Source organism: Stegostoma tigrinum, chromosome 10 (genome assembly GCF_030684315.1).
Source record: "Stegostoma tigrinum isolate sSteTig4 chromosome 10, sSteTig4.hap1, whole genome shotgun sequence".
In the NCBI taxonomy this organism is placed as follows: Eukaryota; Metazoa; Chordata; class Chondrichthyes; order Orectolobiformes; family Stegostomatidae; genus Stegostoma; species Stegostoma tigrinum.
The window spans coordinates 10,070,851-10,095,011 of NC_081363.1; the positions used below are offsets into that span (position 1 = coordinate 10,070,851).

The 24,161-nt window shown below is 42.8% G+C and overlaps 1 protein-coding gene across 1 annotated transcript in view; it reads left to right on the forward strand.

Moving 5' to 3' along the window:
* Nucleotides 1-9,077: 9,077 nt before the first annotated feature.
* Nucleotides 9,078-24,161, forward strand: part of LOC125455519 (centrosomal protein of 128 kDa) — a 475,711-nt gene continuing 460,627 nt past the window's right edge. Inside the window, exon 1 of the mRNA XM_059648981.1 lies at nucleotides 9,078-9,195. The gene's annotated coding sequence lies outside the window, so the exon portion shown is untranslated. The remainder of the gene's footprint in view (nucleotides 9,196-24,161) is intronic.

Here is a 24,161-nt window from a genome sequence, read left to right on the forward strand (position 1 = left end):
AGCACTTCCCATTTGCAAAAAATCTGTTGACCATTACCCTTTGATGGCTGTCACTGAGCCAATTTTGGATTTAACTTGCTGTGCTCCTTTGTGTCCCATGGCTTTCAATTATTCTGATTTATCAGGCATCTGGCGCCTTGTCAAATGCCTTTAGCAAATTCCACGTAGGCACCATCATAACTTCAGTTGGCGATATGGGTGATGTTGGCCAGGTCAACTTCTGTAGCTGTCCTTGAGCAGGAGACAATGTGCTGCCTTCTTGAATGACTGCAGTCTAGCTGTTGTCGTCCATTGTGACCTGAGGGAGGGAATTCCAGGATTCTGATAAGAAAAAGAACGAGAGGGCATAGATTTAAAGTGATGAGCAAATGGAGCAAGGGTAATGTGGGAAAAATATTTTTTTGCTCAGCAAGTAGTTGGAGTGTGGAATACACTGCCTGGTAATATGGTAGAGGCAGGTTCAGTTGAGGTCGTCAAGAGGGGCATTGGGTGATTATTTGGATAGAAATGTGTACAGGGATATGGGAGAAAAAGTAGGAGATGGCAGAGGGTGATAGAACCAGCGCAGGGATGATGGACCAAATGACCTTCTTTTGTACTAACAATTCCATGAATCTGCAATTGATTGCCTTCATCAGTTCCCCCCTTACTTCCTCAAAAAATTCAGTTAAGTTCTGTGTAACTGTGGCCTTCCCTTAACAAAACCACACTGACTATCCCTAGTCTATTGGTGCCGTTCTAAGTAACAGTTAATCCTGCCTTTCATTAAAAACCAAAAAAACTGCAGATGCTGTAAATCAGACACCGAAATAGAAATTGCTGGAAAAGCTCAACAGGTTTGGCAGCATCTGTGGAGAGAAATTAGAGTTAAAAGTTTCGGGTCCAGTGACCCTTCCTCAGAATCTCCTCATTGGATCCGAAACATTAACTCTGATGTTTCGGATCCAATGAGGAGATTCTGAGGAAGGGTCACTGGACCCGAAACATTAACTCTAATTTGTCTCCACAGATGCTGCCAGAACTGCTGAGCTTTGCCAGCAATTTCTGTTTTTAATTTGGTTTGGAGCATCTGCAGATCTTTTGGGGAAGGACAGTTGATGCCCTTCCCTAAAGGGCATTAATGAACCAGATGGGTTTTTACAACAAGCGGTGTTGCTGGAAAAACTCAACTCTGAAGAACTGTGGAAGGTCACTCGGTCTGAAATGTTAACCTTTCCAGCAATTTCTGTTTTTGTCCCTATCTTTTAATATCTGTTCCATCAATTTTGCAACTACCAAGGTCAGACAGACTAGCCTACAATTATTTGATCTACTCATTACACCTATCTGGTACCTCATCAGATGATTTGAAAATTATCCTCAGAGCATCTGCTGTTCCCTCCCTTGCTTTCTGGAACAGCTTAGTAATCAATTCACCGAAACCCGCAGGAGGTTTGAGGAGATCAGTCCCTCCAGTACTTCCCTTCTTACCATGCTTATTTTATCTCACAGTCACACCCTCTTTTAATGGCACGTCAAAGAACAAAGAACAAAGAAGATTACAGTACAGGAACAGGCCCTCCGGCCCCCCAAGCCTGCACCGATCCAGATCCTCTATCTAAACCTGTCGCCGATTTTCCAAGGATCTGTATGCCTCTGCTCCCTGCCCATTCATGTATCTGTCTAGATACATCTTAAATGATGCTATCGTGCCCGCCTGTACCACCTCCGCTGGCAACATGTTCCAGGCACCCACCACCCTGTGTGTAAAGAACTTTCCACGCACATTTCCCTTAAACTTTTCCGCTCTCACCTTGAAGTCGTGACCCCAAGTAATTGGAAAAAGCTTCTTGCTATCCACCCTGTCTATACCCCTCATGATTTTGTAGACGTCAATCAGGTCCCCCCCTCAACTTCCATCTTTCTAATGTAAATAATCCTAATCTACTCAGCCTTCCTTCATAGTTAGTGCTGTCCATACCAGACAACATCCTGGTGAACCTCCTCTGCACCCTCTCCAAAACATCCATATCCTTTTGGTAATGTGGCGACCAGAACTGTACGCGGTATTCCAAACGTGGTCGAACCAGAGTCCTATACAACTGTAACACGATCTGCCAACTCTTGTACTCAATACCCCGTCCGATGAATGCCTGCCCCTCAAGGAAGTAGCACTTTGGGTTTTGAGGAAAGAGATGGCGTCTCAGGCAGCTTAACGCAAAGTTCACTGCTCTGTCAGTGCAGCTCTTCCTCAGGGCAGTGCCAGCTCTGGATTAAGCACATTTCCGAGAGTGGGACTGAAAACAATGACTGTCTTGGGGCGGCACCGTGGCTCAGTGGTTAGCACTGCAGCCTCACAGTACCAGGGACCCAGGTTTGATTCCAGTCTCAGGCAACTGTCTGTGTGGAGTTTGCACATTCTCCCCGTGTCTCTGTGGGTTTCCTCCAGGTGCTCTGGTTTCCTTCCACAGTCCAAAGATGTGCAGGCTAGTTGGATCGGCTGTGCTAAATTGCCCGTAGTGTTCAGGGGTGTGTGAGTTATAGGGGGATGGGCCTGGGTAGGATGCTGCAAGGGGCGGTGTGGATTTGTTGGGCCAAAGGGCCTGTTTCCACACTGTAGGGAATCTAATCTAATCTAACTTGGAGAGTGCTACCACAGTGGCAAGGCTAACAGACAGCTGCGTGCAATTTAGAAATAAACTTAAAATAATTTGGAGATAATGGGAACTGGAGATGCCGGAGAATCCGAGATAACAAAGTGTGGAGCTGGATGAACACAGCAGGCCAAGCTGCATCTTAGGAGCACAAAAGCTGACATTTTGGGCTGAGACCCTTCATCAGAAAATGGGGATGGGGAGAGGGTTCTGAAATAAACAGGGAGAGAGGGGGAGGCAGATCGAAGAAACATAGAGGAGAAGATAGGTGGAGAGAAGACAGACAAGTTAAAGGGGTGGGGATGGAACCCGTGGAGGTGAGTATAGGTGGGGAGGTAGGGAGGGGATACGTCAGTTCGGGGAGGACGGACAGGTCAAGGGGCCGGGATGAAGTTAGTAGGTAGGCATCCCGCCCCCTTGACCTGTCTGTCTTCCACGGACTGACCTATCCCCTCCCTACCTCCCCACCTATACTCACCTCTACAGGCTCCATCCCCGCCCCTTTAACTTGTTTGTCTCCTCTCCATCTATCTTCTCCTCTATCCATCTTAGGTCCGCCTCCCCCTCTCTCCTATTTATTTCAGAACCCTCTCCCCATCCCACTTTTCTGATGAAGGGTCTCCACCCGAAACGTCAGCTTTTGTGCTCCTAAGATGCTGCTTGGCCTGCTGTGTTCATCCAGCTCCACTCTTCGTTACTTAAACTTGTTTAGATTTGGTCAAAAATCTGGCAATGAGTTCTGCTCTGATAATGTGTCATGAGCTTGTACATGGTCAAACAGAAGCAGATATTTATATGGAGATTGTTAAACTCATCAAAAATTCTTTGACAGTATCTTCCAAACTAGCAGCCTCTACCATCACAGGACAATGGTGGTAAATGTATGGACATTGAACCACCTACAAGCTTTCGAAATCACACACCATCCTGACATGGGTCTATATCATTCCATCATTGCCATTGGGTCAAGACCCTGGAACTCCCTTCTTAACAGCGCTCTTGACACATCTATACTCATGGACTGCAATGGTTTGAGAAAACAGCTCATCACCGTCTTCTCCAGGGCAATTAGGATGGGTCAGCCAGTGATGACCACATCCTGTGAGCGAATAAAATAATATAGCACAGGATACTGAGGGAAGTAGGAAGAGGCAGAGGGAAGCAAGATACTTCTCTTTATGCAATGGATTCAAATCAAAATTGTTGGAAAGGCACAGTGAGCCACTGTTCCCAAGCAAATGGAAGGCTTTGAGTAGCCCCCATTCAGCAGAAAGTGGGACTAAACCAATTGGTAGATGTGTCCCTAACATTTGCACCATTGCAATGTGGCTGTCGCATCTCCCTATATCACAACTATGGCTATGCTTCAAGAGTTAATTCATTATCATTGAAACAATTGTCCTGAAACACAAGTTATACGATTTATAGTGCAGAAATAATGGCTGACTTTTAACTTCCCTCTGGGCACCTAAGGGATTGGCAAGAAATGCTGGCCTAACCAGCAATGCCCTCATCCTGTGAATGAATTTAAAAAAAGACCACTGTGTCCAACTGAGTTATGCTAGCATATCTGTTCCAGACAATCTTCCTACTTCAGAGCCCATTTCATAGAGTCACATTGTTATAGTGCAGAAGGTGGCCATTCAGCCCATCAGGTTTGTACCAGCTCTCCTTGAAGCAATTTACTCATTTTTCTGTCTTCTCTCTATAACTTGCACATGCTTACTTGTCAGATAGGAATGTAATTCCCACTTGAATACCTTGATTGAGCCTTCTTCAATTATTGGCTTAGACAGAACATTCCGGATCATTTCCACTTGCTCTGGAAAAATGTTTCCTTGTGTGTTGCCACTGCTTCTTTTGCCAATTACCTGTAATTTGTGCCCTTTCTTTGTTTGAAATCCTCTCACCAATGGGAACAGTCTTTCCTCTATCTATTCTTTCCAGACCCCTGTGGCTTTGGATTTCTCTACTAATCTCCTTAAAATTTCCCTTCGCCAAGGAAACAGTCCTAAATTGTCCAATCTAATTTAAAAACAGTCAATTCTAAATGTATATACAAAAGCAGAAATTGCTGGAAAAACTCTGTGGGTCTGGCTGCATTTATGGAGAGACATCGGAGTTGATGTTTCAGGTCCAATGACCCTTTCTCAGAATACTGGACCTGAAACATTAACTCTGTTTTCTCTCCACAGAAGTTGCCAGACTTGCTCAGTTTCTCCCACAGTTCCTGTTTTTGCTTCAAGTCTTTCCTGATTATAGAAACCTCATCCATGTTTTGAAACCCCTCCATTGCCTCTCCCAACCCTGCCTCTGTCATCTCTTCTAGACTCACAACACTCTGAAATACCTGTATTCCTCTAATTCTGGCCTCAAACATTCCCAATTTTAATTGGTCCACATTTGGTGATTGTGCACTCACCCTGACCCTAGTTCTGGAAGTCCGTCCCTAAACCCCTCTATCTCGATTTATCGTTCCTGCTTATAAGGCACTCTTCAATTCCTACTTCTGCCTGAACTTGCAGTTATCGACGCTGCCATCTTCTTAAGTTGTTTGTGCCAAATTTTGTTGATAATGCACCTATGAAGTACCTTGGAATGTTTTATTGCATTAAAGGCATTTTATAAATAGCTTGTGTGTCTTGGATCACCATGCAATAATATTGAATAATTTAGAAAGCACATATTTCCACAGATACTCAAAAAACATATTTATTCAGAAAACCTGATTGAACACCTGCACAAATCTAAATCCACTGCCTTTTGACGAACCATTGATAATAATCATAAAAGTTAACCTGAGATGCACCTATAATGTGCTTTCTGTTTTTACCTGCTGGTTTGCTTCACATTTTCAGCCTATTCTACTGTCTGGCAGCAATGCAAAAAAAGAGAACCCTCTCCCTGTCAGTTACAGAACCTCTCCATCAACAGTTCCACAACTCTGCCTCCTTGTGGGCCTGGCAGCTCAAGGTTCAGCAGAGTTTTCACCTCAGGCTTGGAGTGTAAGATCATAAGATGTGAAGAGCAGAAATAGGCCATTCAGCTGATCGAGCCTGCTCTGCCATTCAATGAAATCATGGCTCATCTGATAATTCATCTGAAAAAATAAGGAATTATAAAAGATAGGACTTATTGACATTTGGAGAGGCAAACATCGATTAGGGATAGTCAGCATGATTTTGTGCAAGGAAAATCGTGTCCCAAAAACATGATTGAATTTTTGGAGGAATTACCACAAAGGTTGATGATTGCAGAGCAGAGCAGCAGATGTTGTTTATTTGGATTTTAGTAAAAGCGTTGACAAGGTTCTGCATGGTAGACTAGTTAGTAAAGCACAGTCGCATGGGATTCAGGGTGAGCTTGCCAATTGAATACATAATTGATTTAATGGCAGGAAACAGAGTAATGGTGGAGGATGGGAAGATACAGTGGAAAAGGCAGAGCGTCCTGGAAGACACATTCTTTGTGGACTTTGAGAGACTAAGATTTCCTCTTACAACTTGGATTGTGTAAGTTGTGTTTATTGGAATAGCATTCCAGTAGAATTTTGTTCAGTTAGGGAATAGTTAGGAGTTAGGGGGTAGTTGTTTGGTTTGTTATTAGTTGTATTAATTTGTTCACTGTTAGAGTCAAATATTTAACTTGTTACTTGTTACTTACTAAGTGAGTATCAGGCATTTTTTTTTTTCATTTAATGCCCCCTTCTCCAGAACAGTTTGCATGCTCATCTGATATCTGGCTGCGTCGTATAAGGAATCTGAACGGATTCGGACAGATTTAAACAGACTTGGGGATTAGTGTCTGTATTGGATGGGCTAAAGGACTATAATTTAACGATGACATTTGACAGCTGCATGAGAAGATGGCTAAATTTATTGACAATACTCGACAAGCTGCATGACCTTGGATGAATCTTGTTAACCTTCCTTGACAGGCCGTAGACAGCATTTGCAACTTGTTTTTCTGTGGCTGGTGTTTTATCTTCTGTACCTGCTTTCTTCGTGCTGGCTGTTTGTTATGCTTTACAATAGAGAGAGATTCTTTATTCCAAGTCATTGGCTTTCGCTTTGGCTTGGAATCATGAATAGTGTCAGGAACAAACTTAAACCTCCAGACCAGCCATTGGTCAAGGGGTCCCCAAAGGGAAGGAGGGCGTGAGACTTGCTGCTTTTTCTAGAAGGGCATGGGACTTTTTTTTTAAACTTTCCTCTTCCATTTGTTATTACCACTATAATAATTTATTATTACCACACTTATCATTATTATTACTTAATAAACATTCACATTTAAGCAGATGGCTGTTGTTGAGCCTTCTCAATTATAATTGTCTGAATCTGAAAAGAACTGTTTGGATACATGCTGTGATCCAAGACAGTGTCCTAGATTTTCAAATAAAACTTAAGTGTTAAAAATCTGCTTAATTTTGGTTATTTGTGGTTGGTTAAATCAAAAAAGAGGGAAATGACTCTTAACTTTGCTAAAGATGTTCTGGGATTTGAAGGCACAGGGCTGGATAAACACAACGGGCCAGGCAGCATCAGAGGAGCAGGAAAGCTAATGTTTTGGGTCTGGACCTTTGATCAGAAATGGGGGAGGGGAAGGGGCTCTGAAATAAATCGGGTGTAGGTGGAGAGTTGGGATGGGGGTTGGTCAGTCACGGGAAGACGAATAGGTCAAGGAGGTGGGGATGAGGCTGGGAAGTAGGAGATTGGGGTGGGGGTTTGGTCAGTGAGGTGGGAGGAGTGGATAGGTGGGAGAAAAAATGGACAGGTCAAGGAGGTAGGGACAAGCTGGGCTGGTTTTGGGTTGAGTTTGGGGGAGGGGAGATTTTGAAGCTTGTGAAGACCACATTGAGACCATTGGGCTGCAGGGTTCCCAAGCAAAATGTGAGCTGCTATTCCTGCAGCCTTTGGGTGGCATTGTTGTGAACCGGAGGAAGCCGAGGATGGACAAGTCGTCCAAGGAGTTGGAGGGGGAGTTGAATTGGTCCGTGACTGGGAGGTGCAGTGGTTTGTCATGAACTGAGCATAGGTGTTCCATTCGGAGAGGGCTTACTCAAATCCTCCAATCACCTGATCCCTCACTGGATCCCAGAACATGCTCAAGCAGGGCCTGTTCACAGCCTCCAGTTGTCTGGTTTGTGAAGTAGAATGGACTAATTTCCAGCACTGACATAGTAGGAACTGCAGATGCTGGAGTTAACAAGGTGTAGAGCTGGATGAACGCAGCAGACTAAGCAGCATCAGAGAAGCAGGAAAGCTGATGACAGATCAACCTACTAGCCTCATTCCGAGATAACAAAGTGTGGAGTTGGATGAACACAGCAGGCCAAGCAGCATCTTAGGAGCACAAAAGCTGATGTTTCGGGCCTAGACCCTTCATCAGAAAATCTCCCAGTCACGGACCAATTCAACTCCCCCTCCAACTCCTTGGATGATATGTCCATCCTCGGCTTCCTCCGGTGTCACAACAATGCCACCCAAAGGCTGCAGGAATAGCAACTCACATTTTGCTTGGGAACCCTGCAGCCCAATGGTCTCAATGTGGTCTTCACAAGCTTCAAAATCTCCCCTCCCCCAAACTCAACCCAAAACCAGCCCAGCTTGTCCCCACCTCCTTGACCTGTCCATTTTTTCTCCCACCTATCCACCCCATCTTTACTGGCTCCATCCCCGCCTCTTTGACCTGTCTGTCTCCACCAATCTTCTCCTCTATCCATCTTCTATCCGCCTCCCCCCTCTCCCTATTTATTTCAGAACACCCTTCCCCTCCCCCATTTCTGAAGAAAGGTCTAGGCCCAAAACATCAGCCTTCCTGCTCATCTGATGCTGCTTGGCCTGCTGTGTTCATCCAGCTCTACATCTTGTTATCTCAATTTCCTGCACTGGCTGGGGTTAGCGTCAAGGACACGCTCCTCCTCAATCTCTCCCCTCGCCTGAGCCTTGGTGATCCTCAGGTTAACCCACCGTCAGCCATCTCTCTCTTTCTCTACTGAGGTAGCAAGCCAATGGTCTGGTACAACCATTGTGGGGGGAGGCGAGACCTTGAGCATTGTTTTAAATACATTAAAATTGTTGCTCAAAGTTTACATTTAATTAATTTAAAGCAAACAATATTGTGGCTGGAAGTTCTAATAGAGAAGGGAACAAAAATTAAAACCATGGCCATGGGAATGAGTGAGTGGGTTACAACTGGCGCTTTAGACTTGCTCTCTGGCGCCTCTCTGGGGTCTGCGGGGAGGAGGCGGGACGTTTGGCGCAATTTCCGAGCAGGCGTTAAAGGGGGACACCACCAGGGCGGCGCTGCTGGGCCGAATCGCTGTGCCTTCTGGGAACTGTAGTCTCCTTGCCCCAGGTTTTCTGTTCCCGGGGAGGAGGCGTGGTGAGGAAATAGACTACATCTCCCAGGGGGCCTCGCGGCAGGTCCAAGCCGGGGCGAAGGCGGACATTTCAAGTTGCCATAGACGCCTCAGCTCTTCTCCCAGGGACTGAGGGCGGCTGCCGATGGCCCGGGACGGACCGCCAACGCGGGCGGGATGGATCTTTGCGGCGAGTTAAAGGTAACGGCTTCTTTTAACAAGTACCCATCCGACCTTGCATTTTGATCGTCAAGAGGGGTTGTGGCTCACTCCGTCCTCCTGTCAGGGCTGAGCCAGGCCTGGGCACTGAGAGGGAGAGAGAGATGGAGATATGCAGCTTCTGTGTGCCTTTAGGTTTTAACCTGTGCACCTCTGAACTACCCATTTGGCTGGTTCTGAAAGTTGTGAGTTCAAATCCCCCTTCAGCATCTGGGGGTCCTCCTTTGCAGGAAGGAAGGCTGAGAGGAGATGTTTGGACTGTAGAGCTAAGAGTTTTAGATATACAGGGAGTTTGGACAGACTGGGTCAAAAACAGAAATTGTTTGGAGAAACTCAGCAGGACTGGTAGCAACTGCGGAGAGAGATACAGAGTCAACTTTTCAGGTTGTGAAGAAAGGTCACTGGACCCAATGCGTTCATTCTGTTTCTTTTACAGCAGATGCTGCCAGACCCGCTGAGTTTTCCAGCAATCTGTGTTCTTGTTTTGGATTTTCAGCATTTGCAGATCTCTGGTTTTTCTGAAGAAGGGTCACTGGCCTGAAACATTAACTCTGTTTCTCTTTCCACAGATACTACCAGACCTGCTGAGTTTTTCCATCCATCTCTTGTTCTTGTTGCTGATTTCAAGCATATCTGGTTTTACTGGAGAAGGGCCACTGGCCCGAAACATTAACTCTGATTCTTTCTCCACAAGTTGCCAGACCTGCTGAGTTTCTCCAGCAGCTTGTTTTTGTGTCTGATTTCCAAAATCTGCAGTTCTTTATTTTGTTTTTGGATAGACTGGGGTTGTTTACTCTGGAGCAGAGGAGGCATGATTGAGATTTATAAAGTTATGGTGGCATAGACACAAAGGAACTTTTCCCCCTTGGTGGGGATATCAATGAACGGGGTAGGGATTTAAGGTAAGGGGCAGGAGGTTTGGAGAGGATGTGAGAAAATTGTTTTTCATCTAATGGGTGGTGGGAGTCTGGAAAACTCTGCCTATGAGAGTGATAGAAACAGAGAGACTGGGACTTTTTTCACCAGACATTTATAAAATCATGAGGGTCATAGATAAGTTGAGTAACAAAGGTCTTTTCCCCAGGGTAGGAGAGTTCAAAGATAGGAGACATTTTTAAGGTGAAAGGAGAAGATTTAAAAAGGACCTGAGGGGCAACTTTTTCATGCTGGTACAGATGTGGAATGACCTGCCAGAGGAAGTGGTAGATGCAGGTACAGTTATAACATTTCAAAGACATTTGGATAGGTATCTGAGTAGGAAAGATTTACAGGGATATTGGCCAAACGCAGGCAAGTGGGACAAGTTTAGTTTGGGAAACTTGGTCAGTATGCACAAGTTGGACTGAAGGGCCAGTTTTTGTGCTTTATGTCTCTGAGTATTTAGATGTGCGCTTTTGATGTCAAGGTTATGGACTGAGTGATAGAAAATGGGATTGGAATAGTCAGGTTTTCAACATTAGGAAGGGGTCAGGGCAGGGTGTGGGGTAAAGATGGGCTAGATGCATGAGTTTAAATCCAGTGGAGTGCTGGATAGATCTTCTGGTGCTACCTCTGAGAAGAGTAGAGAAGTTATATCAGATATCCTGGCCAATTTTGAATCCACAATCGACATTGATACATGTTTACATTGGGATATTAATTTTTGCATCTCCAACTTTTCAATGTGCCCAAACTTTGAAACATATTTCATTGCTCAAACTTCAGGATGTCTTGAAGCCATATATAATCAAGATATCATATAAATGCAAGTCTTTTTGTTTTTAATTTCAACAGTATGTACTTTGTGGTGCTCTGCTAATGTAAACATACTCCTAAGTAAAATTTTGACATTACAGTTATGCTGAGCCTTCACAATGACCAGACTTCTCAATAAAGCGGTTTTGAAGTGTAGCCATTTCTGTAAATTTGGCAATGAAGCAATTTGTTCACAGAAAACTCCCTCAAACAGCAATGCACTAATATCCAAACATCCTGTCTTGAAGGTGGATCCTTGGCTTTATCTCTCATCTGAAAGGTAGCATGTCTGACCGTTAGGGCTTTAATGTGAAGCTGCTGGTGTCGAACTGGGATGGACACGGTCAGAAATCTCACGACATCAGGGTACAGTCCAACAGGTTTATTTGAAATCACAAGCTTTTGGATCACTGCTCCTTCGTCACTTCACCTGACCTGTTGTCATGTGACTTCTGACTAGTGCAGTCCTGGTGTGGGAATTGATGCCAGAGCCTGGAACAAAAACAGAAGTTGTTGGAAAAGCTCGGCAGGTCTGGCAGCATCTGTGAAGCAAAAGCATCAGAGTTAACGTTTCAGGTCCTGTGACCCTTCCTTAGTTCTGATTTAGAGCATCCGCAGTTCTTTTGTTTTTGATCCCAGAGTGTTGTGACTCTGAGGTGTTATGTACAGTACACAAAGCATCAAGAATAAAATATGTAACCAGTCACTAATTATCGTGAGGCGATATGTGGCCATGTTGTAGCCTTCATCACAGTTTAACTCGATCTGATGTTGGATTGGGAATTAAAATATTCTTGGCTGTAACATTTTCAGGAGTGTTGAATGGGGGTAGGTAAAGGCTATGGGGTGAACCCTAAAGTTAGCATCTCAGAATGGTAAACCGATGCCTTGACAACTTAAGCCCTTGTTAATGCAACAGTATGTGCAGTTCAAGGTGTAGAATGGGAATGATATTACAGTTCTGAAAAAAACTACAATGAAGTTTGTCTGGGGTGAAGGGTTACTGTTATTAAGAAAGTGAAGAAAATTTTATACACTGAAAGAATGAAAATTTAGGGGAAATCTAAGAGGGAATCTATAAAATTATGAAATATTTTGATAAAATGTTTGATGACATGGATGGTATAAAACTTTGGAGTATAAAAAGTGTGAAAAGGATAAGTGTAGAGCTTCAAATGGATGTAGATTGTTTGGTGGAATGGATTGACAAGTGGTAGTTTGGGCTCACTGTCAAGAAATGTGAAGTGATTCATTTTGGTAGAACAGAATTTGTATGTGTATCGATAGCATTAAATAAAGGCTACAGTACGCACAGAAGCAAAGTGACTTTTTCTTGGAGTGGAGTTGGCTGCGAGGTGATTTGATAGAGCTAATCAAAATTATGACGGTTCCAGACACAATAGGTAGGGAGAAATTTCTAGATGATTTAGGACAGAGACAAGGAGACATTTTTTGCCCAAAGAGTTGTGAGCCTGTGGAATTCATTACCACAGGAAGTAGTTGATGCTAAAACATTGAATGTATTCAAGAGGCAACTAGGTATAGTACTTGGGACGAATGGGATCAAAGGTTATGGCAAGAAAACAGAATTAGGCTATTGAGTTGGATGATCAGTTGTGATTGTGAAGAATGGCGGAGTCGGCTCGAAGGGCCGACTGGTATCCTCATGTTCCTATCTTCTATGATACTGTGTAACTTGTGAAAGGATTAAGGCGTATAAATTTCATGTAAATGGCAATGATAACTTTTCGCGGGTTTTGAGAAGATTTGTAGCTCAGGTTGAGGTTCTGGATGTGAGTTTGCTCGCTGTGCTGGAAGGTTCGTTTTTAGACGTTTCGTCACCATTCTAGGTAACGTCATCAGTGAGCCTCTGACGAAGCTGTTATGTCCCGCTTTCTATTTATCTGGTTAGGGTTCCTTGGGTTGGTGATGTCATTTCCTGTTCTTTTTCTCAGGGGGTGGTAGATTGATAATCTACCACCCCCTGAGAAAAATAACAGGAAATGACATCACCAACGCAGGAAATGACATCACCAACCCAAGGAAACCTAACCAGATAAATAGAAAGCGGGACATAACACCAGCGATTCGTCGGAGGCTCACTGATGATGTTACCTAGAATGGCGACGAAATGTCTGAAAACTAACCTTCCAGCTCAGCGAGCAAAGTCACATCCGGAATGATAACTTTTCACACACAGCGAGTGGTTAGGATCTAGAATACACTGTTTGAGAGCATAATGCAGGCAAATTCATTTCAACTGTACATAAGTGAATTGGATTGTTACCTAAAAAGAAGAATCTGCAAGACTATTGGGAGAGAGCGAAACAATGTGCCTCCATATGCACTTCATTTTTTATTTCAAAGATTCATTAATCACCCAAACATTTGGGGGGCAGGAGGTTCGGTGGGGTGGGGAGCCACAGATGGGAGGAGTGGGGTTGGGGGGTGAGAGAGAGTAGACAGAGAGAGAATAGGTCACCAGACTAATAATCCAATGGCCCAGACTAATGCCTAATGCTCTGGACTCACAGGTTCAAATCTCAATTTGGCAGATAGTGAAATTTAAATGTAATTGATAATAGGGGATTTGAAAGCTAGCCTCAGTTTCATGGTCACCAATAGTATCATTGATTGTCATCTACCATCTTACCTCATCTGGCTTACGTGTAACTCCAAACCCACTCTAACGTGGTTGCCATTTGACTGAAATCCCCTAGAACACCCATCATAAATTGGTAACAACAGTTTGCCACATGAAGTAATAAAAAAAAGGCAGCATGAACTCAGGACCAATTAGAGAAAGGATTAAACATATTTTCATTGTCCATTATTGGTGGATAATGAAAAATACTCTGGCTAAGTCAGAGCAATTCTCTCCACTTACTTAGAATCATTTCCTGAATTATTTTCCTCCAGCTCTCCTGCCCAAACTCTTGATAGTTGCCCTTACAATTGCTGCTATTTACATATCCGTCATTATGTTGAAGTGGGCAAAACTTTCTGGTGGATTGAGTGGGGGGAAAAGTGAAGTTCCTTTTGGCAGGAAGAATAGTAAAAGATTATTACTTGATTAGAGAACAGCTGGAAAGTTCTGAGGTGCAGAGGGATTTGAGTATTCTGGTGCCTGAATTGCAAAAAGTTAATATATTAGTACAGTACATAATCAAGAAAGCTAATGGAATAGTATATTTTAATGGCAAGAGAAATTGCATATAAGGATTTACACAAGGTACTATTATCACGACTTTGAATAGTGTGTGCAAATCTGGTGTCCTTTTTTAAGGAAGGATGTCAATGAGTTGGATGCAGTTTTGAATAGGTTTACGAGATTGTTACCTTGAATGAGTGGTTTGGTTTTGAGGGTAGATTAGACAGACCAGGCTTGTTTTCATTGAAGTTTAGAAGTGATTCATGGGATGACGGTGTTGCTGGGTAGGCCAGCATTTATTACCCATCCCATGTGGCAGTTAAGAGTCAACCACAATGCCGTGGGTCTGGAGTCACATGTATTCCAGACCTGGGTAAGGAAAGTATGACTTAATTGAAATGTAGAAGATCCCGAATGGCCTTGACTAAGTGGACATGGGTAACTTACCACTTATGGGTATGTCCCAAACTAGGATCACCGCTTTAAAATTAAGTGTTACCCTTTCAGGGAATGGAGGAAGAAAATTTTTATTTTATCTGAAGGTTCCATGACTTTGTAATGCTTTGCATCAGAAGGTGATATCGTTGTTAAAAGAAAGGTGTGTAGAATCTTAGATAACAAAATGTGAGGCTGGATGAACACAGCAGGCCAAGCAGCATCTCAGGAGCAGAAAAGCTGACGTTTCGGGCCTAGACCCTTCATCTTGTTGGGGGTGATTCAAAGGCTATTGGAGTCAAATGGGAATGTAGATTTCAAAACACAACTGGATCAGCATGTTCCTTTTGAATGGCTTGGTAGGGTCAAGGGGCCAAATGGTCTGCTCTGCTTCTGTTGTGTATTTTCATATGATTGTATACAATCCTTCGCTAGTGTTATGTAGAATAATATCATTGATCTTGTTTTAGCACAGTTTATTATTCATTCCTTTTGCATTTGTGCTTCATGAAGTGATGAGTGTCATTCATCAGCCCAAATTTCTGATCTATCCAGGTTAACATCATATAATCACACAGCGACAAAATCATTCATCCCACCGTGCCTGTACTGACTGTTTGAAAAATTTGTTCATTCCCCTACATTTTCCAAATTTCTCCTTAAGTATTGATCCATTTTTCCCTTAGAGGTACTTATTAAGTCTGCGTTTCACATAATGCACTTTATATCGTAGTAACATGGCATAGAAAGAATTCTCTCATGCCTCCTAATTCTTTTACCAATTATCTCAAGCCTTCATGCCTCCTATCTGACAGTCCCTCTGGTAGAAATAGTTTATCCCTTTTTATAATTTGGAACACCTAAACTAATTTACCCCCCAAACCTCTCTTTGTTAAGGAATACAATCTCAGCTTCTCTAGCCTCTCCATATAACTCAAGTCCCCCACTTGGATTCTCCAGCATCTGCTGTTCCTATTATCACTCCCCCATCCAGTACTATTTGAGTTAATCACTCCCGCACCTATTCTGATGCTTTGACATCTTCCCCCAAAGTGTGGGGTTGAGAACTGCAGCAACCAGAGGTGGAGATTTTGTTTCTAGTTATGCATTGAATGATTAATGTGGTATGACAATGGATTGTATATGCATAAGGAGGAGGCGATAGCCTAAAGGTATTATCGCTAGATTATTAATCTAGAAACTCTGCTAATGTCCCAGAGACCTGGGTTTCAATCTGCCATGGCAGATGGTGGACTTTGAATTCGATTTAAAAGAAATGGAATGAAGAATTGATTGTTGACCATGAAACAGTTGTTGGAAAAATCCATATGACTCATTAATGTTTTTTGAGGAAGGAAATCCACCATCCTGAATTGGCCTGCATGTGACTAAGAGCCACAACAATATGGTTGACTCTTGACTGCCCTCAGTTGCATCGATTGCTACGAAGTCTCAATAAAGAAATAAAACTGGATGGATTGCCTAACATCAACCTAGGCACCAGAAAAGACAATGACAGAAACAGGCCTGTCAGTCTTGCGAATTTAATGCTGATGTACACCTTCTTTGCAGCTGTAACATTGTATTCTTCACTTGTTGCACTTTGTATGATATGGTCTGTCGATAATGCATGCAAAACAAAACCTTTCACTGTAGCTAGGTAAATCAAATCAAATCAGGTCATATCAAATCAAAGTTCTTTCCAATATCTGGGGTCTAGTGCTAAAACTGGAGGAGCTGTCTCACAGATGAGTCAAGCATGGCTTGACACAGCCATTATCATGGAATCATATCTACACATACAGCCCCAGACACCATTATCACCATTCCTGCATATGCCCTATCCTTCCAGCAGGACGGACTCAGTAGAGATGGAGGCACAGTGATGTACAGTTGGAAGGGAGTTGCCCTTGGAGTCCTCGACATTGACTGTGGGCACCATGAAGTCTCACGGCTTCAGGTTAAATATGTGAACGGAAACCTCCTGCTGGTTTTCACACACAGTCCTCCCTCGGCTGATGAATCAGTACTCCTCCATGCTGAACAACACTTGCAGGAAGCATTGAGGGTGGCAAGGGTGTAGAATGTATTCTGGGTGCGGGGATTTCAGTGTCCACCATCAAGAGGAGCACGGCAGCAGCACCACTGACCAAGTTGATCGGGTCCTGAAAGACATAGCTGAAAGACCGGAACTGCAACAGGTGGTGAGGGAACCAACAAGAGGGAAATGTACTTGACCTCATCCTTACCACTCTGCCTGCAGCAGATGCATCTGTCAGTAACAGTATTGGTAAGAGTGACCATTGCACAGTCCTTGGAGATGAAGTTCTGCCTTTGCATTGAGAATATCCTGCAATCGACATCATTGGGGTTACCGTTGTCCAGAAACTCAACTGGACTCACCAGATAAACACAGTAATTGCAAGATCAAGTTAGAGGCTAGGAAAACTGCTGTGAGTAACCCACCTCCTGACTCCCCAAAGCCTGTCCACCACTTTCACAGCACAATTAGGACTGTGATGGAATACTCTATATTTGCCTGGATGAATGCAGCTCCAGCAACACTGAAGAAGCTTGACACTATCCAGGACAAAACAGCCTGCTTGATCGGCACCACATCCACAAGTATCCTCCACTCCCTTGCCACCAATAATCAGTAGCTGCAGTGTGTACTATCTATCTGGAGAAATTTATCAAAGATCCTTAGTCAGCACTTTCCAAACCCAAGACCATAGAACCATAGGGTTGTACTGCATGGATACAGATTCTTCAGTCCAACTTGTCCATGCATACCAGGCATCTTAAATTAAATTAATCTAGTCCCTTTTGCCACTATTTGGCCCATATCCCTCTAAACCCTTCCTATTCATGTAGCCATCTAAATGCCTTTTAAATGTTGTAATTGTACCAGCCTTCTCCGCCTCCTCTGGCAGCTCATTCCATGCATGCATCACCCTCCCGTTGGGCTCCTTTTATATCTTTCCCCTCTCACCTTAAACTTATGTCCTCTAGTTTTAGACTCCCCTACGCTGGGGAAAAAGACCTTGGCTATTCACCCTATCCATGCCCCTCATGATTTATAAATCTCTGTTACATCACCGCTCAGCCTCTACTGCTCAAGGGAAATAGCCCCAGCCTACTCACCCTCTCCCTAGAGCTCAAACCCTCCAACTACTTCTGTCTCAAAGAAAAAGGGCAGCAAATACATGGAACATTACCACCTGGATGCTCCCCTCCACTTGGCATCCTCACTTAGAAATTTATCACTGCTCCTTCTCTGTTGCTGGGTTAAAATCCTGGAATTCCCACTCTAAAGGTATTGTGGGTCAACCAACAGTGCATGGACTGCAGGGGTTCAAGAAGGCAGCTCATCATCACCTTCTCAAGGACAACCAGGCACGGGCAATAAATGCTGGCTAGCCAGCAACACCCACTTCCAATGAACAAATTTTTAAAAAATGATTATTTGCAAGTCCTGGCTGGATGGGTATTTTTATATGAGAAATAATAGTTGACAATAAAGGCTACAGACTTTTAAAGTTGTTGAGTTTTTTTTATTCTTTCATGGGATGCAGATTGCACAAGCAAGGACAGCATTTATTGCTCGTTCGAAGTTGACATTGAGAAGGTGGTGCAGTCAGTGTTAAACAATGCTTTTCACTATATCTTAGTACATGTCACAACGATAAAGTAAATCAAAATACTACTTTTATGGAGGGCATTCCAAGACGACTCAGTGTCCATGAAGGAGTATATTTCCATGTCCAAACTGTATGTGATGTGGAAAGGAATTTTAGATTTGAAGGCATAAAAACAGAAAATGGTGCAAATGCAAAGTAGGTCTGACAATATATATGGAGAGAGAAATCATTGGCCTTGCACTATGATAATCCTAATGAAATATGGCATTACCTTTGGCTGTCTGTGTTTTTCTCTCCAAGGATATGCTGACTATTTCCAGCATTTTTGTTTTATTTCAAATTTCCATCATTTCTGGTGTTTTACTTCTGTGTAGGTAATCATTGCAAAGTTGGATAGAGTACGTGAAGATTGGGAGGCAGGAAATTAGAATTTTTTGTTTGTAAAATGCAACGGGTGAAAGCATTCTGTGGTCCCTTTAAAATATCATGTGCTTTTTCTGTGCTTAGAGATTTAAAATGGATGTCTGTGAGCAGCCGATTGACAGCTTGCAAGTACACAGAGAGCACCTGAATTGGAACATTTGTATCGAGAGGCCGTCAAGCTTGCAGGCCAAGCAGCAGTTTTCACCAAGATAAAAGTTTTTGAATTTAGCCGATCAATTTGAACCAGGCATTTAGATACCTAAAAATCTATCAAATTTAAGTCTGATGTTTTTTGACAATATCAGACCAATCTTTTTGTAAGAAATATTGATATTCCATCTAAGGTGACAAAGAAGAGGGCAGTTGGACAAAGACCCCAGAGCTAACCACCATCTGCCACAGCTAACAGCTCTTAGCTCTCAGGAGAGAATTGCATGTTCTCACAGCTTCGTCTGTGTCTTAGAGAAAGAACCATTTAAATAACAACGGTACTAACAACACAGCTCGTTAATATTCTGGACAGAAGAATCAATGGAGAAGGCATTCCCGACAGAAAAATTGATGGAGAAGGCACAGAACATTCTGGAAGATGTCACCTCACTAATTTTGAGAGACTAAATTCTAATTTTTTATATATGTCTGTGGGACTTGTATTTATTGCAATAGCACAATATCAGAATCTAGTTTGATTTGGGAATAGTTAGTAGTTAGAAGGGATTCATTTGGTTTGTTAATAGTTTAGTTAATTTATTCACTGTTAGAATTAAATAAATTGTTACTTGTTGATTTTAAGATGAGTGTCAGGGATTTATTTTATTCATCCAGTAGAAGTTGCTGAAAATCAGGTTACACCACATTTCACACTCCTTTTACAGATTATGAGGCAAGGTGCTCCTCTTTGGGTATTTCAGTTTTAGTTCTCAGAAGTGGGTGGCCAACCTCTGCTTTATAACAGTAGTGATGCTGCTAACACTCACTGATGTGATTGTTCTTCTGGGTGGTAGAGGTTGTGGGTTTTGAAGGTACTGCAAAAGGGCCTTGTCAGTGCAGTGCAAAAACTGCATTCTTTCTTCTAGATGGCATATGTTTCAATATCAGCTGATGGTAATACTGAATAAGTCAGCTCCTACAATGAAATATGTCTTCATGGACTATAAGTTTTATTTTTGAAAGTTCATTACTGTGGTGGTCAGTCACTGAACATCTTCACAAGAAGCTGTCAATGTTATTTTAACAGAACAACATCAAAGTAATCGCTGGATTACTACGAGTGCCACATGGTAGTGAGGCAAGGAATAGAAAGATCAGTCAGGTGAATGCATAGCTAAGGAGATGATGTAGGTGACAGGGTTTCAGGTTCTTGGATCATTGGGACCTCTTCTGGGACCAGTGTGACTTAGTGTGGAGTGGAACCAACATCCTCACATGGAGGTTCGCTAGTGCTACCTGGGAGGGTTTAAACTAGAGTGGCAGGGCTTGGGAACCAGAGCAACAGGTCAGCAAGTGGAGGGATTGAAAGGTAGATGTTAGGACCATCAAATTAGAAAGAAAGGACAGGCAGAGACACATAAATGAGCACAATGGTCTGAAGTGTGTTTATTTCAACACAAGGAGTATTAAAGGTAAAGCAGATGAGCTTAGAGCCTGGATCAAAATATTTTTTATTCATTCATGGGATGAGGGCATTGCTGGCTAGGCAGCATTTATTGTCCATCCCTAATTGCCCAGAGGGCAGTTACAAGTCAACATACTGCTGTGGATCTGGAATCATACGTAGACCAGACCAGGTAAGGATGGCAGTTTCTTTCCCTGAAGGACATTAGTGAACCAGATGGGTTTTTACAACAATTGATTCATGGTCACCGTTAGATGATTAATTCCAGATATTTATTGAATTCAAATTGCGTCATCTGCCATGGTAGGATTTGAATCCAGGTTCCCAGAACGTTATCTAGGTCTTTGGATTAACAGTCCAGCAATAATAACACTAGGCTATTGCCTCCCTCTAATATGACTATGATATTGTGGCCATTATAGGGACTTGTTTGAGAGGGGGACAGGACTGGCTGCTCAAAATTCCAGTGTTTCGTTGTTTTAGATGAGATAGAGAGGAGAGTAAAAGAGGTGGAGGAGTTGCATCTGCACTCTGAGAGGACATGTTCATCCACTGAGGCAATATAGATACAGCTCAAAAATAAGATGGGTGCAATCACTGTGCTGGGATTATACTATAGGCTCCCAAAAGCCGCCGAGAGATTGAGGAACAAATATGTAAGTAGGTTAAGGAAAGGTGCAGTAGAAATAGAGTTGTCATAGTGGTGACTTTAACTTCCCCAGTATAGACTGGAACTCCTTTAGTGCAAGAGGCTTAGATGGGGAGGAATTTGTTAAGTGCATGCAAGAGGGTATTTTTGAAATAGTATGTGGGTAGATCAATTAGAGTAGGGGCCATACTGGACCTTGTATTGGCTGATGAGCCTGGCCAGATGACTGACCTTTCAGTGGGAAAGCATTTTGTTAACAGTGATCACAATTTGTTAAGTTTTAAGATAGCTAAGAACAAGGATAAGTCAGGACCTTGTGGGAATGTACTAAATGGGGGGACGGCAAATTCCGTCAGTATTAGGGAGGAGCTAGGGAGTGTTAATTGGGAGGAGCTGTTATCAGGCAAGTCCAGATTTGAGATGTGGGAACTGTTTAAAGACTTGCTGGGAAGAATTCAAGACTGTCATGTTTCAGTAAGGAGGAAGGATCAGGATAAGGATGGTAAGGTAAGGGACCCTTGGATAACAAGGGAAGTTGTAAATTTAGTCAAAAGGAAAAAGGAAGCTAAAATTGGACAAGGCCCGAGGAATATAAGGAAAGTAGGGATTTATTTTTTTAAACCAATAGAAGTTGCTGAAAGGCAGGTCAGACCACTTTTCACACTCCTTCTACAGATTGAGGGAACTTGGAGAGCAAGAAGGGGCCATAAAATGACTTTAACAAGCAGGTTTAAAGAGAATCCCAAGGCATTCTATAGATATATTAAAAGCAAGAGGAGAACGAAGGAGAAGGGAGGACCATTCAAAGATAAAGGAGGGAACTTGTGCTTGGAGGCAGAGAATATGGATGAGATCCTAAATGAGTATTTTGCATTGGTATTCACCGCTGAAAAGGATATGGGTGATAGTGTGATTTGTGCGGAGCATGCTAATATGCTAGAGCATTTTGAGATCAAGAAAGAAGTGGTGTTTGATCTTTTGAAGAGCATTAATGTGGATAAGTCCCATGGCCTGATGATATCTACCTCGGTTATTGAGAGAAGCAAGAGAGGAGATTGTTGGGGCCTTGACCAAGCTCTTTGTGTCATTGCTAGTCACTAGTGAGGTCCTAGAGGACTGGCAAGTAGCTAAAGTTGTTCCTCTGTTCAAGAATGGAAATAGGGATAATCCAGGAAACTACAGACCAGTGAGTCTGACATTGGTGGTTGGGAAGCTATTGGAGGGAACTCTTAGGGATAAGATTTTACGTACATTTTGAAAAGCATGACCTGTTAAGCGACAGTCAGCATGGCTTTGTGCAGGGCAGGTCATGTCTTGTTAACTTGATTGAATTTTTTGAGGAGATGATAAAGGTGATTGCTGAGCGTAGAGCAGTGGATGTTGTTTACATGGATTTTAGTAAGGCTAAACAAGGCCCCACATCCAGAAGATCAAGATGCATGGGATGTATGGTGACGTGGCCCTGTTGCTTCAGAATTGGCTTGCCCATAGACAGAGGGCAAAGGTGGAAGGGTGCTTTTCAGGCTGGAGGTCCCTGACTAACGGTGTTCCGCAGAGATTGGTACCGGGACCTCCGCTGTTTGTGATATAAATAAATGACTTAGATGGAAATGTAGATGGGTGGGCTAGTATGTTTGCAGACAATACAAAGATCGGTGTCATTGTGGATGGTGTAGGTTGTCAAAGGATACAGCGGGATACAGATCTGTTGCAGATATGGGCAGAGAAATGGCAAATGGAATTTAATCCGGGTAAGTGTGCGGTGCTGCACGTTGGGGCATCAAATGTTCAGGAAAAGTATACAGTTAATAGCAGGACTCTGAACAGCATTGATGTACAGAGAGACCTTGGGGTTCAGGTCGATAACTCCCTGAAAGTAGCCACACAAGTGGATAGGATGATAAAGAAGGCATATGACATGCTTGGCTGTATTGGCTAGGGAATGGAGTACACGAGTCAGATGTCACGTTGCAGCTTTGTAAGACTTTGGTTAGGCCATATTTAGAGTGTTTTGTTCAGTTCTGGTCGCCACATTACAGGAAGGATGTGGAGGCTTTGGAGAGGGTGTAAAAGAGGTTTACCAGGATGCTGCCTGGATTAGAGAGTATGGGGTATAAGGAAAGGCTAAAAGAAACTGGGTTTGTTTTGTTGAGCAGTGCAGCCTGAGGGGAGACTTGATAGAAGTCTATAAAATTATGAGATGCATGGATAGGGTTGATGGTCAGAATCTTTTTCCCAGAGTTGAAATGTCTAATACTAGGGGCATGCATTTAATGTTAGAGGGGAATTGTTCAAAGGAGACATAAGGGGCAAAACTTTTGCACAGGGAGTGGTAGGAGCCTGGAACGCATTGCCCAGGGTGGTGGTGGAAGCAAACACAATAGGGACATTTAATGTGCATTTAGATAAGTGCATGCGTATGCAAGAAATAAAGAGATATGGGCCAATGGCAGGCAGAGGGGATTAGATTAATTTGGCGACATAATCGTCATAGAAGAAAACATGAACTATTTTAACCAAATAACAAATTAATGAAACAGCCTTATTACAAATATCAAATTCAAATACCTTAGAGATACTCAAACGTTAGTGAGCGGTCACTCTGTTTACACTTTTAAGTTCCTCACATGGCCATACATAGTTTCTTCCACAGTAAAAGTAAGCTTCTACATTCGATCCATTATATCTTTTGATTAATGTTGTTTCATGAGCCCCTGGAGTAAACTGCTAGCACAGCTCACATAGTTCTTAACCTGGATTTTTGAGATCATCTTCACAGCTGATTGTTATTGATATTAAACTAATCAGCTAAATTTCAGTTGTCATAATTTTGGATGCTTCTAACAGCTCCTTTGCTGCATAGATCTGTTCTCTCTGACAGGAGCTTTCACACTCACTGACAGAAACAATCTGGATGGTTTCCCCTTCCCAAAAGAAAGCTTTACCACTTTGTATCTAAGGCACCTTGTTGCTATGGCCTTTTTTCTTTCTCTTGTTTTCTAAAGAACGGAACTATTCACCTCAAGGATTTTTTTTTGAAAGAAACATCATTTAAATGCATGTAAACGCACTCCCAAACACCCCGGGGCCACGCTCAGAACTTAAAAATTAAACCAAGTCATTTCCTTTTTTACTCTCAATTTTGGAAATACAAATCAGACTTAATTAAATACATGATTCTGTCCATGTTACAACTCGAATTTCCAAACAATAATGATGTATAATGAATGTTCATCGTGCACACATGCTGCTGATAGGCTGTGTGAACATTGAAGGTGGTAGATAGACCCTCTTGTGGTG